The sequence below is a fragment of the Peromyscus leucopus genome, chromosome 5 (assembly GCF_004664715.2).
Source record: "Peromyscus leucopus breed LL Stock chromosome 5, UCI_PerLeu_2.1, whole genome shotgun sequence".
In the NCBI taxonomy this organism is placed as follows: Eukaryota; Metazoa; Chordata; class Mammalia; order Rodentia; family Cricetidae; genus Peromyscus; species Peromyscus leucopus.
Window position 1 is genome coordinate 141,629,702 of NC_051067.1, and position 18,885 is coordinate 141,648,586.

The 18,885-nt window shown below is 45.2% G+C and overlaps 1 protein-coding gene across 2 annotated transcripts in view; it reads left to right on the plus strand.

The window, feature by feature from the left end:
- The window catches only part of Sulf1 (sulfatase 1), a 168,370-nt gene that overhangs the window by 21,323 nt on the left and 128,162 nt on the right, over positions 1-18,885 (plus strand). Inside the window, exon 1 of one of the 2 annotated variants that reach the window (XM_028864578.2) lies at positions 7,869-8,053. The exons of the other annotated variant lie outside the window; for it this stretch is intronic. The gene's annotated coding sequence lies outside the window, so the exon portion shown is untranslated. Of the gene's footprint in view, positions 1-7,868; positions 8,054-18,885 lie in introns of those variants that run through there. 2 annotated transcript variants of the gene reach the window in all.

An 18,885-nucleotide genomic window follows, 5' to 3' on the forward strand; every position in this document is an offset into this window, starting at 1 on the left:
TTTTAACTGGTTTCTTTTATTCATAGCACAGTTGAGGTGGGGTGGGGGTACTGGGTAGTGGACAGGACTTGGCTCCTGCTGAGCCAATGCTTTGTCACAGAGCTATACCACCAACCCATGCCTTTCTGTTTGTATGTTTACATGTATAAACCCAAGCAGCTGCTGGGACCCCTCTCAGAATGTGTTTCCATTCCCTAGAAGAGATACCTGCGGGGACACTCAGACTCTTGAATTCTCTTCTCTAAATGGTAAATTGTAGGCATCAATTACATGGATGTAGTTTACATTTTCCGACAATTTACACCTTTTTTTCCCCAGACCCAATTAAACTTCCCACGCAGCTACAGTGCTTCTTCCTAAAATTTACCAGGCTTTCTGCGTAAAGAGGTGAAAAAGAGTTTGCTCTGAAGCTGTCCAGAAAGAGAAGAGTGAGATTTTGATAAAAACTTGTTAACTGATGTGCAACTCTGAGGCCGTTAAGAGTGGAAGGAGGCACTCCTGCAGGACGCAAGCCTGCCTGCACATTGCTGCATGTTGGCAGGCTCCAGACTCCAGAGCAATGCTTGTCCCCCAGGCTCATGCCCAAGCCAGCCTTGAGAGGCGTAGGCCGGTGCCCAAAGGATAGCACTCCTATTGTTTGGAATCAGGGCCTCACAAGGAGGTTGCTTGGTGAGGTCTCACTGTTGTTCTGCGTAGGCAAGGCATCCTCCTGCTCACTCCACCTGTCCCTTTGATAACCGTGTCCTTCTGAAATCACTTCTAGTTCCTAGTAGATGAAAAAGAATTTATCAAGTAAATGTGCTATCTTTTCGCAAAAGGAATTTATCCAATAAATGTGTTATGTTTTCCTCCTGTAGAACAGCAGTTCTTTTCCAGATTCTTCGGCAGCTCACGCTGACTTTTAACCAACTTGAATCTACCTGTCCTTGGGTCCTTAGGAAGCTACCAGAAGCCAATTTATTCGGTTACTTCATATCAGTCTAAATAATTTCTCCTGACAGATTACTTCCGTTCTAAGCCCCAAGTACTTTTTAATCCTCAGCAGGTTATTGCTGAGGATAAGTGATTTCACGTTTCTCATAAAGATGCCCGTCATTAGAGATATTAACACGCATTCCTTCCCCTTGGGTGGAAGGGAGCTGTCGTTTCAGCAATGTTGGCCCCGTCAGCCTTCCTATTGTCAAACGCAGCAAACGATGAGAAAATCAATTTACTCTTCAGAATTAGTCAAGTGAGGAATCCTTTGAAGTGAGGGTGGGGGCAGGGTTTCGTCTGGCTTCTAGAATCACGAGAAAGCTCATACTGTATGTACGGTGATAAAATGTGATCAAATGTAATGAGAGCTAGTCCCTACCCCCTAAAACAGAGGTCTGATGAGCAGTGGATGTGGTGTAAATGAATCCCTGTTCTAATATTGTATGTTCATAGGTAGGACACAGCATCTGAGCGCCAAGGAGAGTGGTGAGGTCAGAGCCTCAATACTGAAGTCACTTGGGAGGTCTGAAGATGTCTGTTGATTTTGTACAACAGAATCCAAGTGGACTTTGTTTGTGGGGTTTTTTGAGAAGGAGACTGGCCACATAGCCCAGGCTGGCCGTTGGGAGCAGAGGGCAGGGTGAGGAACAGGGACAGGATAAATATGAGCAAAACACAAAGACATACGAAAACAGCACCAAGAAACCCAGTATTTCCTACACTTCCTAAAACGCTTTTAAATTAATTAAGTTAAATAAATAAAAGTAAAGCAAGAACTCGCTTCCTAGCCCTGCCTAACCCAAGTTTGCACCCTGAGCGCCCCATGCCCGGATGCGGATGGGCTTTGCATGAACACCTTCCCATGCCTGGAGGCTATTGTACATGCCACAGATGCAACAATTGACATCTTTACCTTGTAGATTGGCTGAGACACGGAGGAAAGCCCTTCAGGGCCCGCAGAACCCTCCGAGTGATCTGCTCGCTGGCAATGCCTTGCTTTCTCCACCCACAAAGGGAAGATTAGGTCGTTGTTCAAGAATGACAAGCATTTCATATTTGGAAATGACTAAATAATGAAGTGCCTGGATGCTACAGAAATACAAGGAGAGAAGAAGATTCATTTCAAACCGAAGTCTAGTGCAAACATGACCTTTCTATTGTAAATCTCATGAACAGGAAAGAAATTACACTGGGAGCTTTGTTCCTGGGCTGAGAATTCGGAAATATATTAATGATAGGATATCTCAGAGGGAAAAAACTGTTTATTATAATCTGCCATCTATGGAGATGAGAAAAAATTCTTTCTGCTGCATTTTTCTGAAAGAATGTAGTTAGTGGATTTAAATGACAGACATGGAAGGGTCATCTTTTTATCCTTTGCCTCCAGGCAGGGCTGTAGCTAAAGCTCTCTTGAGAAAGGGAGCATGCTATGACCCCAAAACCTCTAGGTGAGCAAAATAAAAATTAAAAACAACAGATGGCAAAGCTCAGGGGTATTTAAATTAATAAAGATCAGGTCTGGTTGGCATTATTTGAGCTAAAATTCATTTCTATTTGCAAGTAGCATGATGCTTAACAAAAGTCCAAACATGGTCTGTTTGGCAATAGGTCTGTGTAATAAATTCCTTTTAGTATTAGTATTAATGTCTGGTCATTGTTTTGTTCTCTTCACCAGGGTGGTGAAGGAGGGGGGTCCCACCCTAGAGCTCTGGGGACATTGGAGCTCACAGCATCCGATGGTGAACAGAGACAATTCACAGGGGTTATTAGTCACCACCCCGGGAGGGAGACTCAAGGCTGTAGGCAGAGTACACTCTAGGACTGGGAACACAGTGAACCGCAGGACTGGGGGAGGCTGCCTTGATTGTAGCCAGCATTGGGTGTCTGTGTCCAGCAGGGGAGGGCTTGCAAGGGAGGGCAGGATTAGTTCCTCGGACACGTTTCATGGGCTCGGAGTGAGCTGAAGCCCAGAAAGTTGAGTTGGGTTGAAGACTGGGTGAAGTATGGCTGGTTTCATTGACAGGGAACCAGGGAACCAAACTAGGTGGGGAGCCTTTCCTACAAAAAAAAAAAAAACAAAAAACACAGAAGAACATATGGGTTTGGGCCTTTGAAGAGCCCAATGAGGCCCCAAGATATCACAGCAGCATGTGAAACCCAAGGCTTATAAGCCTAGTCACGGCTGGGTGGTGGTGGCGCAAACCTTTAATCCCAGCACTTGGGAGGCAGAGGCAGGCGGATCTCTGTGAGTTTGAGGCCAGCCTGGGCTACCAAGTGAGTTCCAGGAAAGGTGCAAAGGTACACAGAGAAACCCTATCTTGAAAAAAAGGGGAAAAAAGCCTAGTCACCTGTACCAGCAACACAAACTGGAATGACAGCCACTTTCCCTGGCCATACCTACTGTCTATGAACAACGCCTTGCCTGTGCCTACTGTGTCCCCCATGAATATTCACCTTTGACTGGATTGAGAAATATAGCTTAAGCAAGTTTTCTCGCAGGAACTCTCAGACCCCAGCCATGCATTAGCTAGGCATTTCAAAACCTCCTTTAGTGCTCGCTTTGATGTGAGTGCAAAAGGACCCTGAATCATCCAAATTCCATTTTAGCTCTTTCCTCATTGTAGTTAGTCACGAGGCACATGTTGATTGACCTTAGATTTATAGTCAATGGGCTAAAAACATAAATAAGCTTGCCAATGTGAAGGTGTTCCTGCCTTCCATTTTTCAAGGATAATACTGTCAAGACTCTGTCACATCAGAGAGTTCAGATGTCTCTGTGATTTAGCAAATGGCGAGCTAACAGGACAAGGTGGAGAAGTCTCAGGGACAGGCTGGCTAGCTAAAGTGAATATCTAGGCTGCCACTGATAAAAATCTTAGACAAGGCACTTTCTCCCTCTCTGAATCCCGAGTTTCACAAAATTTATGTTTTATTTTGACACAGGATCTCATTCCAGTCTTTCCTTGACTAAACTCACTATACAGCTCAGGATGACCTTGAACTCCCGACTCCTTCTCCACCTCCTGTGTGCTCTGTATGTGTAGGGCCTCCTGAATGCCTAAATGCCTAAATGCCTAAAATGCAGGCACTTTATCAATTGAGTCACATCTCCAGCCCATTCAAGTTTCATAATTTAAATATTTATCAGTATGGTCTCCTGGTTGTCCAGGCTAGTCTCGAACACTAGCCTCAAGTGATCTTTCTGCCTCTGCCTCACTTGTAGCTGGGACTATAAGTGGATGTCAATGTGTCCAACCTAAATAAAATGTTTTGTTTTGTTTTGTTTTTTGAGTAGCGAAACTATTTTCAACAAAATCTACAGTCACTATAACACAGAACCAGCATGGTTTGGTGATGGCCCCCTCAGCGTTCAGAAGGCAAGGCAGAAAGGTCATGTGAGTTTGAGGTCAGTTTGAGCTACACAGTGAGTTCCAGGTCCATGCTACCGGTAGAGTGAGATCCTGTTTCATAAAACCAACCAAACTGCTGGAGAGATGACTATGGTGTTAAAAGCCTTGGCTGCTCTTCCAGAGGACCCAGATTCAGTTCCTAGCACCCACGTGGTAGCTTACAACACATGTAATTGCAGTCCTAGGGGCTCTGATGTTCTTCTCTGGTCTCTGCAGGCACTGCACATGTGTTGTGCGCAGGCAGACATGCAGGCGAAAACATTCACACACCTAAAAATAAAGATTATTAAAAGCCAAACAAATGAACAACACACACACACACACACACACACACACCTGGCTGAAAGTCTCAGGCTCCTTGGAACCCAGTTTTATAACTAGAAGATGCCATACTTTTAAAGTAAGGTTTCTTACAGATTTGGAAGGGATGGAGTCTGTGGAGTCATACCGATGAGGGTTCAAATTCTGGCTTGTTCACACTCTTAGCTGTGTAATTAATGTAATTGTGGCCTGGAACTGCAACACCACCCAAAGGCTTCAGTGCTAAAGGCTTGATGACTGGCCTGTGAATCTCTTAGGAGGTGCTGGAACCTTCAAGTATGGGGCCTAGTGAAGGGCATCAGGTCACTGGGGTCATGCTCTTCAAGTTGGTACTTGGACCCTAGTAACTCTCTCCTTTGCTCTTTTTGCTTCTGGGTGTCTTTAGGTAGGATGCTTTGCTCCTCCACTCTGTGATGTTCTGGCCCAGTCCCAGGCTTTCTCCAAACAGCAGAACCAACCCAGTATTGGTGGGAATCTGTGAACCCATGATCCTGTAATGAATCTTCCCTCCTTAAAAGTCACTTCTCTCAGGGACTGTGTCACGCATAGGAAATGGGCCACCACAGCCCAACGTGCTTTTCCCACTGGTAAAATAAAGATGAAAATGGTAGTGCTTCAGGATATTGGTAGGTTAGGAATGTCCATCAGGGAGCAGGAGTGATGGCCCCGTGGTTAAGAGTTCGCTCTCATGGAACCTGGATTCTAACCCCGGCACCCGCATGGTGGCTCACAACTATCAGTAACTCTAGTCCCAGGGACCCAATGGTCTCTTCTGTCTCCCGAGAATGCTGCACTCATATGGGGCACTGACATACATGTAGGAAAAACACCCATCCAGACAAAATAATCAAATGATAAAAGAAGGTTTTTTCAAGGGTGCTCATTAGGGCTGTGGCTGTGTTACCCCCAGTGAGGTCTTGGGTCCCCAATCTCCCTAAAATACAAAACAAGAACACATAAGCACATCTAACCCTAAAATCGAGGCGCTCAAGTCGACACTGAAGTTCTTTAGAACCTGAATTGGTTTTGATTGTTCCAAATTAGAGGAGGCGGGGGAATTCTTCTAATTCACTGAACATTCTGTATGCCCTGGAGAGCATGTGCCTCGTAGAAACAGCTCTAGCCTCTTAAATGACAGGATGGAGGTTCCAGCCACCAGACGTGGAATTTAAAGCATGTTGCTTTGGTCAAAGAATAACAGAGGAAATGTCACCAAGAACATGTTAATAAAAAGCCTCAAGAAGGCTGTGTTCACCCCATGTCATAAACCAGGGAGCCATTGCTTATTTATAAGGGCCCACACTGTCTCCATGAAGCGCATCCCCAAGTGTTTTAGTGATGAAACACCCCAATTTCAGCGGATTATATGAAATCAGCTGTGCTTTATTTCTTCTTAATTACACTGATTTGCTTATATATGCATGGGGGGGGGGGTGCAGAAGTCAAAGGGCAGCTTGCTGGAATAATTTCTCTCCTTCCACAGTGGGCACCAGGGATCGAACTCGGGTTGCCAGGTTTAGCAGCAAGCGCTTTACTGTCATCTCGCTGGCCCATAAATTGTGCTTTACAGGACATCTTCTGCGGGTAGCAGAGGCTTCGAGCATGCTAGCTGTCCTGCTTCTCTGCAGACTCATGTCCCGAAGAATGACAACTCAAACTGAGATGTTCCCCTTTAATGTTCGAGTGCCTCTGTTTTTGCCAGTGCGAGGATGGAACCCAGGGTCTCAAGCCGGGTAGGCAGGGATTCTTCCTAGCACCAAGCCACGTCTCAGCCTCTCCCTTTTCACCGTATGAACCCTTTCAATCATTCAAACACGTGAGGGATACCACCAACCCTCATGAATCTATTACATCCCCAACAGCCAGCGTCTCTATTCACGGGGAGGCTCTTAGAAAGCTCAGAAGGCACAGGCGAGGTTCGGTCAGCCGTAAGATAATTCAGTGCTTGGCAGACTTGGTGGCTCACACCCTTAATCCTAGCACTGGGAAAGGAAGGTCCTGAGTTCCAGGACAGCCGTGGCTATGTAAGGAGACCTGATCTCAAACCAATTCAGTGAACTCACCAAGCTACTGCTCTTCTTGAGGCTCTGACTCAGGCCACCAACATGAACAAGATGGGTGCCCAAGCCTGTGAAAAGCTAGGTCTGGGAAAGCCGGTGAGCAACAGTAACAAAAAGCAGTGTCCACAGTAGAACAAGAGAAACTGGGTGAGCTTGTGCAGAGGACCAGAGATTTGAACTGAGGAGGGGGGTGTGGTGTGAGTGAGGCTGGAAATGCAAGGACCATTAAAATTCACCTTTTGAGGGTGATTCACATCCTAAAATGCTGCCCGGTGGTGATACTGGAGTGCTTAGTGCGCAGACAAAAAAATGGGGGCTTTGAACGCCAGGATAGGAGTCTTCCCACAGGAGGAGTGCCATGGGATGGGTAATAATAATCTAAAGAAGATACAGCAGCAAGCTGAGATGAGCACTGTGGCAGGGAGCTTTCTCAGATGACCCTGGCTGGGTGGTTGTTCTCACAGAGAGAAGAACAGAGACCCAGGTGGGCTTCAGAGGACTCTCCAGAGCACAGGAGATTCCCTGCAAATCACCTTTAGGAAAAGGAAACCAGGAATCAAGAGAACCGAGCACCGGGTCCGGGTCTAAGAAAGATCCGTGTTTACTAAGTACTTGGCCTCTGGAACGCCTGCCTGGCTTTCCAAAGCCCACATCTTCCTCATCCATTCCATCCTGCCACAGGCAGCTACTGTACCGGCTGCTCCAGGCGCCAGAACCGCATGCCTGGAAACCCTGACTCCCTTCCCGCCCCCTCCCCTCCCAGCCGGCCAGCTGCAGTGGAGTTTGTTTGCCGAGGTTTGCATGCTCGTATTGGGTTGCCTTTTTTCTTTCTTTTTTTTTTTTTTTTTTTTTTCCAGTCAGTTCAACAGTGTCCCGAAATTCACCCCCAGTGGAACTTCTGCCTCCGCTCCTCCTCTTCTTGGAACTGCCTTTTGTTTGTCTGGCGGAGCTGGGGCTATGGGGGTGTGTGAAGATAATAGTACGCTGGGCTTATATAACTGCATCTTGCAAGCACTTCGCAGACAGTCCCTAATGAATCTTGGAGCTGGTGTCAGGCCGGGCAGCTTTATCTGCAAGTTGGAAATCCGAGGCCCAGAGGCCAGGAGGGAGGGCGGCAGGGTTCAGAGGCCAGGCCTCCCTGGCTCCTGGAGCCCCTCAGAGGTCAGGGCGATAAGGAACAATGAGTCTCCCATTCGGGAGGAGGAAGGAAGTCCCGCTGCCACCTAATCTCTGCTCCTCCCTGCTCCCAGAGCCTTATCTCTAGAGAAGACTTTCAAGGCGGCTTTTGTAAGTATGGTGATCTACTTTTCCTCAGGGAGAAGACGGGCTTCCCTTCCTGCCTCTTGTACAGCCGTGTTTTTATGATCTTGCCCCTACTTGGGATGCTTAGACGAGGTCTCCACCCTCCCAGTTTAGTCTCTCCTACGGATAATAAGAGCGAAAAGGTTTCAGCTGATAATTCACTTGACAAAACAACATCCAGAAGGGGTGCTTAGACTGACCAGTCTTGGGGCATTCCAGTGTAGCCTACTCTAGCTGCGTGATGCCGGCACCCAGCCCTCCCAGGAAGGAGCCTTGGCTATTCACTTGACTTGTTATGCAGTGCAGACGCTGTGAGTGTTTGGATTTTCAGTTTCTCTTGCTTGACTACCCCTAATTTCAGGTGAATAGAATTGTTAGACGTTTCTTTTCACACTATGACATAAATGCCAACTTTCACAGGAGGCTTGAAACTTGCCCCCGGCTCCACAAACTGTAACAAACATCGTGACTTCAGTGGGCGTGTTCGTTTTTATTAATATTTTTTTCCCACTGAGAGACCAAAGGGTTTTAATATTAAAGGAACATGGACAAGAGCTTCTTAAGCCCTGGCAAAGCCTAAAGCCAGATTAGTAAACTTGGTTTCTATAAAGAATGCTGCATTCATGAAATATTCAGCTCAGGGGTGAAGTCTGTGGCTTTTAGATATCACCTCTCTGCAACCCTGTGAAGCAAGAGAAGGAAGATGCAAGCTTTGAACAAGTAGAATTGTTATTGCTAATTGAACAAGCCCAGGAAATAAAGTTCTGTTGGAGGTAGCACTACAATTGGCATATAAAACTGTGCCTGTATCTCATCAGGGGAAATGGAAAGGTATTACTGCTCGGTACTGTTTTGGGGAAGAAAACTAAGAAATATGTAAGAATGCCTATCTTCGAATGCTCTAAGCACTGTGATTAATCCACTGAACTGTTGTTACTTTAGACAGACATATACCCTGTGTGAGAGGTGTGTGTGTGTGTGTGTGTGTGTGTGTGTGTGTGTGCTCATTTGAGCGTGTGTACCTATCTGTTGCATCTACCTAGCTCTGTCTGTTTTACATGATAGTACAATATGCAAAATGGGACCAAATGGAAAAATGTCTTAAGTTTCACATTGTGGTAGTTATTCTCTATTTAATATATGTCTGTTTTAAAGATTTTCTTTAAGTCAGATGTGGTGATCTATGCCTGTAATCCCAGCATTCAGCTGAGCCAGGAGGATCATAAGTTCAAGGCCAGCCCAGGATACAAAGGTAGATCCTGTCACAGAAAAAAACAAAAACAAAAAAACTTATTTAAATGCTATTTGTACTTCAAATTATCTGGGACTCTCAAGAAATTCTAAGACATAATTAAAGCTGAGCCCTAGTTCTTTTACCTCTAAATCTGAACAGGATCCATCAACACTGAATGTTAGGCTGCTCCATCATCTCAATCTTATCCTCAATCACAGCAGAAGGGATACAGACAGATAAGATTCAGATCTGTGTTTGTACTGCGTCACCTGAGGACCAGCAGCAAGACCTCTGAAATGAAACCAAAGCTTCTCCCCAAGAGAAGAATGTCGAAAGACTGAAAGGAAGCAATATAGGAAAAGTATATAGCACAGGAAGTAATATGGGAAAAGTATCTAGCACAGGAAGTAATACAGGAAAAGTATGTAGCATAGGAAGTAATGTAGGAAAAGTATCTAGCACAGGAAGTAATTCAGGAAAAGTATCTAGGACAGGAAGTAATGTAGGAAAAGTATCTAGGACAGGAAGTAATGTAGGAAAAGTATCTAGGACAGGAAGTAATGTAGGAAAAGTATCTAGGACAGGAAGTAATGTAGGAAAAGTATCTAGCACAGGAAGTAATGTAGGAAAAGTATCTAGGACAGGAAGTAATGTAGGAAAAGTATCTAGCATAGGAAGTAATGTAGGAAAAGTATCTAAGACAGGAAGTAATATAGGAAAAGTATCTAGCAGACAGTCTGAACATAGCAACGTTTCAGCATATTTTGGAGCTTTCCCATTTATTCTTGCTTTCATCTTTTTTTAAGATTTATTTTTACTAGCTGGGTGGTAGTGGCGCACACCTTTAATCCCAGCACTTGGGAGGCAGGGGTTGGTGGATCTCTATGAATTCAAGGCCAGCCTGGTTTACAAAGCCAGTCAGCCAGAGCTGTTACACAGAGAAACCCTGTCTCAAAAAAAATTTTTCTTTTTATTTATATGTGTGCCTGCCATGGTTTCATGGGTGCCCATGAAGGCCAGAGAAAGCCATTGGATCTCCTGGAGCTAGAGTTACTAGTGATTATGATGTGGATGCAGGGATTTGAACTTGGGTCCTTTGGATTCTTTGGAAAAGCAGTAAGTGGTCCTTCCTAACTGCTGAGCCATCTGCTTTTGTTTTTTACCTCACAAGTGAGCATCTTCTATGGATGGATGGCATGCTGTGTTAAGTAGTAGCAGCGCACAGGTGGGTAAAATGTCTTGTCTCGGAAGAGTTGTTGATCTGAGGTTCAGACCAGAACAACAGATAATTCCATCACAGTTAACTTTCATACCTGCATAAGAAAGATGTTCAGGATTGAGAGCCGGTACTCAGCTCAGAGTGCTACTTCTGCCTCATGAAATCAGCAACTTTTCACAAGGTGATGGTGATTAGCTTGGCTTCAAAGAATAAGCAGCTGATGCAGAAGAACTTTCCAGAAGGGAAGAGCACTGCCCACAGAACAGGAGGGTAGGCAACTCTATTGGGGAAAATTATAAAGGCCACTCCACGTAGTTAAAAGGAAGATTTATTTAGTGGATGACTTACAAATGAAGGAATAGATAGATTGCGGGGGTCTGGGGAAGGTGTATCGCAATCCAGCGGTGTTCTCTGGAGCTCTGCACAGTCAACCTCCACCGTCCAGGGTCCAGGCACAGAGAGAGCACACCGAGAGAGCGCTGGCCCATCCAGCTCTCTGGTTTCCAGCGCCTCCCCTCGCCCCGCCTCGTAGGCGTGACAGTTGCCAGAGTCTCAATGGGGGTTGGAACTTCCAGATCCAAGCTGGAATGGCTACCCACTACACAAGTCTCTGGAAAGCAACTGAGTATTGAATCCAAGAGAGTCATTTCAGTCCAATGGGGCATCCTAGTAATTCTAATGAAACACACACCCACCGAGCAGCTTCTGATCCAGCTTGTTTCTAGTTCTATCAAGATGAGTGTGGACCAATGTTAATTTATTACATCACGAAGACACTGGTTCTGTGGACAATGTTACTTCCTTGGGCTGCTGTATTTGCAGCAAACCCAGGTCAGTGATGAAGGCATCTGTAACCCACAGCTCCTACTCCTCCGTGTCCACCATTTTGGGGGTCTGATTTTTCACTCAAAGGAGAGACAAAAAAATTTTTGTGTAGAGCTGAGAAATGGAAAGTGAATGTGATTCCTATTTTAGAAATAGTCTTGATTATTTATTTGTATTTGCAGTACAGGGGATGAAGTCTAGAACCTTCTAAATGTTAGACAAGGTCTATCCCAGAGCTACACTCCAAGCCCTAAAAAGATCTTACATAGGTCTCCTAGTGACTCTATGAAGTATGGATTGTTCAAAGGCCAGTGAGTAGAAACTAGGAGAAGAGTGGAGAGATTACTGTGTTGAAATGAGAAATGCTGAGGCCTGAGCTGTGAAGGTGGATAACGGACTAAGATTCCAGACCTATTTAGAAGGTAGAACATTCTTGACTTGGGCTGGACAAATGGTATGAAGGACAGGAGACTTCTATAGTTGTTTCACGTTAGGCAACTGAGTAGCTCTAGGGGGACACGAGCGGACAAAGAAGATACAAGCAGAGGAGAAATAGAGCTCACTGAGTTGTCATTGGCAGTCCTGTTAGTAAGGGATTGTATCACTGGATGAAAGAAAATAAAGAGGTGTGTGTGTGCGTGCGTGCGTGCGTGCGTGCGTGCGTGCGTGCGTGTGTGCGTGCGTGCAAGCCAAAGGACAGCCTTGGTTGTTCTGCCCCTCAGGCACTGCTTGCACCTTGTTTGGTTTTGGTTTGGAGACAGGGTTTCTCTCTGGGACCTGGGACTCACCGGTCAGATTAGGCTGGCTGGCCGGTCAGCTCCAGGGGTGCCCCAGCCCTGGGACTCCAGGCTCACCCCACCTCTGGGCTTGGCGTTTTCATGTGGACCCTGGGGACTGTTCCCCTCACCCCAGCACAGCGAAGAGCTTTGCTGACTGAGCTGTCCCTCTGCCGCATCTCAAGGACAGGTTTTTAGGAGTATAGAATCGACAACTTCTCCTCTCTATGTAATTTTGAGTGGAAATGTGAAGACTAAACCCTCTTACGTCTTAATGTTCCCAAGAAATGTCCGTGTCCGGGCTCACCGGACTTCATGTGTCACTCTTGGTGCCTGCTGTCTGTCTGGTGGGTTGTGTCCTCATTAACCTCACAAGAGGAAGGCCATGATCTTAGCGTGCCTGTGTGGAGAGGAATGTCTGCTCTCACCAAGCCATCAACAGTGAGCGGAGTGGGGAGCGCCCTGGGGTGTCACGCACCCAAACAGCAGCCCTCTGCCCATCGGAAAGAAGGCTTTTCCTTAGGCAGTCTTCACTTCACTTAGGTAGCGGTTCCATCCCAAGGCCTAGACAAAGCTTCTGTCTCCTTACCTGGCCTAGAAGACGTCTGAAACCATTTCTCCTAAACGCCACCAGCAAGTTCCTGCCATTCTCCAGTGTAGTGTGGGAATACAGAGGAGGGGTTGGTGACATTTGTAATTTATTTCTTTAAAGACTTAGTCTTATTATTTTAAGAATAATTATGTGTGTCTGTGCACCTGGGGATGAGCTTCTGGACCCCCTGGAGTGGAGTTACAGGGTGATTGTGAGCTGCTGATGTGGGAGCTGAGAACAGAACTCCGGTCCTCCGTAAGAGCAATATAGGCTTAACCACTAGGCCATCCTTCCAGCTCTGGCAACTCGGAATAAATTTTAACATTTTAAGCCAACAGAAAAACCTGCCTAACAGACAGGAAGCTGCGACTTTTTCAATCTTGGGGTCTGATTACTCGATAGCTTTGGGTTTCCCGAACCCTTTCACCCTTTCTAAGCTGGGCACTTAATCTTCTAGGGTAAAGCCTCTCAGATTTCCCGGATTTCTGAGCTCCTACCCTGCCTGAACACCGCAGAGTAAATGCCACTGATTACGAAAGAGACTTAGCCCCAGACACTGTGGCTCGGCTGGGAAACTTGTATAATATTTCCTCTCGGCAGGTGAACTCTATTGAAGCACAGATTTAAGAAGTGATTTCTACCTCTAACATAAAATTTTAAAAATCATGTCTTAGATAGTATTTGATTATAATCTAAACTCCACTGGCCTTCTGATGGCTCAATCCCCCTCCCCACCCTACCCCCAATTACTAAAACCTTGGAAATTATCTTGGAGTATTTGGGGAGTGGGGGAGGGGCTGGGATTGAACACAAACTTCACAGATGCGTGGAAAGCACTCTGCCATGAAGTTATAGTTCAAGCCCTCTGGTTTTTGATACGATGAAAATATTCCTGTTTTTGCCAAAATGACTTGTCATTGGGTGGTGGGGGAGAAGACTCTAGGGATGGGCATGTGGCTATGGAAGAGCGTTTGCCCAGTGTGGGTGAAGCTAACCTCTATACAGCCGTGTAATATGCATGTGTGTATGCACACACGCACGCGCGCACACACATACACACACACACACACACACACACACACACGTACGCATGCACGGCACACACAATAAATAAAAATCTAATTAAAATAAAAAAGTAATGAACAAGCATGAGGCAGACATGATATACACCTGTAATTCCAGTACTTAGGAGGCTGCAGTAGGAGGATTTGGGGCTCCCGGCCAGCCTGGGCTAAGTAGAAATTATCAGGCCAACCTGGACTATACAGCAAGTTCTTATCTACAAAATGAAGAAAGGAGAAGGCAGGGGCAGAGCAGTGGGCAGAGAGGGGATAGGAGGAAGGGAAGGTGGGAAGAGGGAGACGAGAAGATTGCCATGAGTTTAAACAGTGAATCCCAGGCCAGCCTGGGCTACAGAGTGAAACCACCCCACATACTCCTGACATAAAGAAAAGTAGGAAGGAGGCATGGAGAAGAAGAGAGAGAAAGAATCTGGGTGTGGTCGTCTATGACTAATTCCAGCACTTGGAAGGTTGAGGCAGGAGAATTTCTGTGAGTTCAGGGCCATTCTGGACCGCATGTTAATTTTCAGGTGGGTCCAGGCAATGGATTAAGACCCTGTATTACCTCTTCCTACAACAATGAAAAGAGGGAGGGGAAAGGAATGAAGAGGCAGGAAAGACGGAGAGAGGATGTTGGAGATGGCCAAAAGCTCAATTAGAGTGGGAGGAAAACGCAGTGTTGTGCATGGTGCCGACCATTCCACATAGAGGCCATGCAGACCGGGTACAGGGACTTCCTAAACTACTGCTGCACCCTCCGTGATTTCCCTGGGTATGCTGACAATGGCTTCCTCCATCCATGCTGCTTGTCTCCACAGCATCTGAGGAGCAGATGGTCAGACACCTGAGTGCAGTGGATACTGAGTTTCCCTTACTTCTAGGCTCCCACGGAAAGCTAGAAATTCCCTGGCTCTCTCTTGGGTTTGGCTTCTGAACTTCTCATGTTTTCTGGTCTCATGTTATTGCATATGAACTAATAATCTCACACGCATGCACCATCCACCATGCCAGGATTTGTGTGGCTTGGTGCAACTGTCTAATGAGGACATTTTGAACCACTTGAGCATCCTTTAGGGAAAGCAGTTTGGAACTACTTTCAGGGCCAAAGGAGCCAAGGCAGAGTGTGCTTCAGCAGCAATACTAAAGGGCGCAACTCAAGGACTTATGTCTGCACAAAAATCACCACTTAACCCTACATGGGTTTTGCTTTTTTATTTATATTTTATGTATGAGTGTTCTGCATGTATACCTGCATGCCAGAAGAGGACATCAAATCCTATAACAGATGATTGTGAGCACCATGTGGGTGCTGGGAATTGAACTCAGGACCTCTGGAAGAGCAGCCAGTGCTCTTAACCACTGAGCCATCTCTCCAGGCTGCCCTATTCATGTTTCTGATTGTGTCTGTGCAGGGTGCAGAGAAAAATACTTCCAAGACACAGTTAAAAAAAAAATCTGTCACCATCACAACATTTTACTAACCATGAACAGTGCTAATGTTTTCCACCAAGGCCAAGGTTTTAATGACATTCCTCTGCAGCAAAACCTGATGACTTGGTGAAGTTAGAAAGCCAGGAAATGCAGCTCTGTTTCTGAACATCTGAGACATGGGGCAAGAAAAGAGCAGGGTTCATTCAGCTAGTTCTGCAGCAGGGACTCATAAACACCAAATGCAGAAACATGGTAGCACAAAAAGCTGACCCAAGCTTGGCAGGTACAGCAAGGAAACAGAGTTCTACTTCCCTGAAGATTACCAACAGGCGAAAGTCCTGCTCTCGTGGGTAGATGGCAACTTCTAATGAACAAGCTTATGTGCTCAAATCTTACAGACTTTGGGACCAAGATTTCAGAGTTCTTCCAATCTCTCCTTATCTCCTCATCCTAGGAATAGGAAAACAGACACACACACACACACACACACACACACACACACACACACACACACACCCCTCATACAACACTTCTGAGTCTTGTGCCAAGTTACTGCTTACAGAAATTGTCTAGCTTGGGAAAGAGAAAGGGGCAAATAACTCAGAGTAAGATTACCCACCTCCTGGTCTAGTTTCACTGTGGGCCAAGAATTCATTCTTAATCTTACATCTTTTCCAAAGATGGGGTTGTCTCTGTTTTATGTGTATGAGGTTTTTGCCTGCATGTATTTACATGTACCATCTGTGCACGGTGATGATGAAGCCTGAGAAAGAACAGTGGATCCCCTGGAACTACAATGATAGAGTTGTGAGCCACCGTGTGGGTGCTGGGAATTGAACCCAGATCCTCTGGAAAAGCAGCCAGTGCTCTTACCTACTGAGCCATCTCTCCAGCCACTACTTTTATAGTTCTTAATACCATTAAAATTAGATATCTTTCAAATCAAATCTGAACAAACCCTAAGACAAACCAAGGATCAATATGCAATTCAGATTCTGCCTGCCTGGCTGCATTTTATGGTGACAGTCAGTTACTGCCTGGCAGTTACCAGAGCTACACTGTGGCAAGAGGAGAAGATGAAAACGAAGCCTATGACATAGCCTTCCATGAATAGTCTTCAAACCTGGCGGGAGAGACAAGACCATCAGAGGCCACAGTGACAATAACAGACGGCACAGTGGGTGCTATATTGCATCTCAGCTTACAGTACTGAGAGCAACCAGTGTAAATTGGGGCTGTAAAAAATGGGACGGGTGCTGATGCAAGGGGGAACTTACAATGCTAACATGCGGAGCAGAGAAAAGCAGACATTTCTAGGCCGGGAATAGCAGGCATAAAACCTGGGCGAAGATGCCGCGGTGGTTTGAATGAATGGCCCCTATAGGTTCCTATGTTTGAGTACTTACTGCCCAGTTTATAGAACTGTTTGGAGGTGTGGCCTTGTCAGAGGAGGAGTGCCACCAGGGACAATGTTGCCTCCTTCCTGTGGACCAGGATGAGGGTTCTTAGCTGTTGCTGCTGCCACACCTTTGCTCCATCATCAGGGACTCGAACTCTGAGACTGTAAACTAACAAAGGTTTCCTTTAATGAGTTGTCTTGGTCATGGCGTCTTGTCACAGCAGTGGAACAGCCTGAGGAAGTGGGGCTGAGGGGCTCTTTAGTCACATACTACCTGAACAACTAACTGGACTTGGAGCCTCGGCCTTGGTTTATGCTATCTGAGAAAGAGATCAAAGCTGGGGTGCAGGCCGTTCATGTCCATACTCTCAGCACTGAGGCAACTAAGGCCAGAGGGCTGACGAGAGTTCAGGCCCAACCTGGTTTACACACTGAGTTCTGGCCAGCTTGAGCTACAGGCTGAGACTCTTGTCTCAAAACCTGTCAACAAAACATAAACAAACTGTGCATGGTGGCTCCTGCTGTAATCTCAGCACTCTGGAGGTAGAGGCAGGAGGATTGCCTCAAGTTCAAGGTCTGTATGGTCCACATAGCAAGTTCCAGGACAACCAGGGCTGCACAGTACAACTCTATCTTTAAAACAAGCAAAAACAAAGAGTGAATGAAAACGGGAAGAAAATACGAAACTCAAATATAAGAACAAAGAAGAACAAAGTGCTCCCGGCATATATCCTAGCAAAGCTAGGTAGATGTTTCTACATATATAACTATACAGTTATTCCTTGGGCATCTATCCCTGGTGTGTGGTTCTGGGAAACATACACACACTATGACTGTCAGTCTGAATCCTCAAGTCCCTCATATAAAAGAGTTTGCATAGTGTTCATAGGTAATATATACGTATGTTTCTGTACACCTTAAATTGCTACATTGTAACACAAATCCAATGTAGATGCTATGTAAATAGCTGTTATATCTGTCTAATACAATCTATCTAATAATATCTAATAACTAATTATCTAGGGAATAAATGACCATGAAGATAGTCTGTGTATATTATGTACACAGAAAATTCATTTTTCAAACATTTTTGATCCTTGGTTGATTGAGGGTACAGAATCTACAGATATGGTTAGCCAACTCATTGCATATAAATATCATTGAAATTTAAAGTAACTAGTTAAATATTAATAACCATAAACTAACAATAACAAATAATACTTATTCTAGTTACCTGGTGGTGCTGATTTAATGTCTACAAAATAAATTTTTTATCAGGAATTCATTAACAAAGTTTCAAAAATTAATTTTAATATTAATTTTACTTTATGTGTGTGAGTGTTTTGTCTGCCTCTAAATATCTGTCCGTTTGCATGCTGAAGCCCACAAAAGTCAGAAGAGGGTATCATCTCCCTGGACTTGCAGTTACAGATGGTTGTGAGCCACCATGTGGGTGCTAGAAACTGAACCTGGGTCCTCTGAAATGGGCAATTCTTCTTAATCTGTAACCTATCCCTCCAGACCCCAAAAATAGCTTAATGAATTTCTGTTGTGTATTTAGTGTTGTGCCCAATTACAGTAACAGTTATGGATTTGGCATACCTGGAAAAAGATCTGTGCCATGCATTTCCTAGTGTAGATTATGTATCAGAGAACCGTGGTGGTCTTCCTACAGTGTAGGGGCAGGTGTTTGACTCTGGGTGTACATGTAGCAGGCATGGATTCAGGCTATCATTCTTTTTCCAACTGCCTGTAACAAATCGCTAAGTTATCATTTAGGCATAAGAAATAAAAGTTATACTGATATGGTATTAGAAAAACACTTGCTCAAGTTTTTGCTCACCATGGACAAAGGTTAAACAAGGTATAAACAAGTGTGGAAAAATAAATTCTCTTTGCAACCTAGAATTAATTGTTCAAAGTAGCCCAAGTAATAATATTTTGTGAGATAAACTCTTCATGGTTTTTCAAGAGGATGTAATCCTCACATTTTAGACCTAGGGAGTGCTCACACTTTTAACCCTTGTTCTTCAAAAGCGTGTACTGAGGTAGAGGCTAAGTAGTGCACTCAAGGTCACATAACCAGTGAATGCTGTCACCTGAAATTCCACCATCTGCCCCCAGAGACATGTCCAGAGCAGTGTCAAGAAACTTGTAGTGTTACCTTGATGTTAGACTATGCCAGTCTGACCACAGCCAGATCATCCTGCATCACAGTCAAATGCAGAATGCTTTTGTTAGGTAAGCTGGAGACTGAGCCTAGGGCCTTACTCATACACA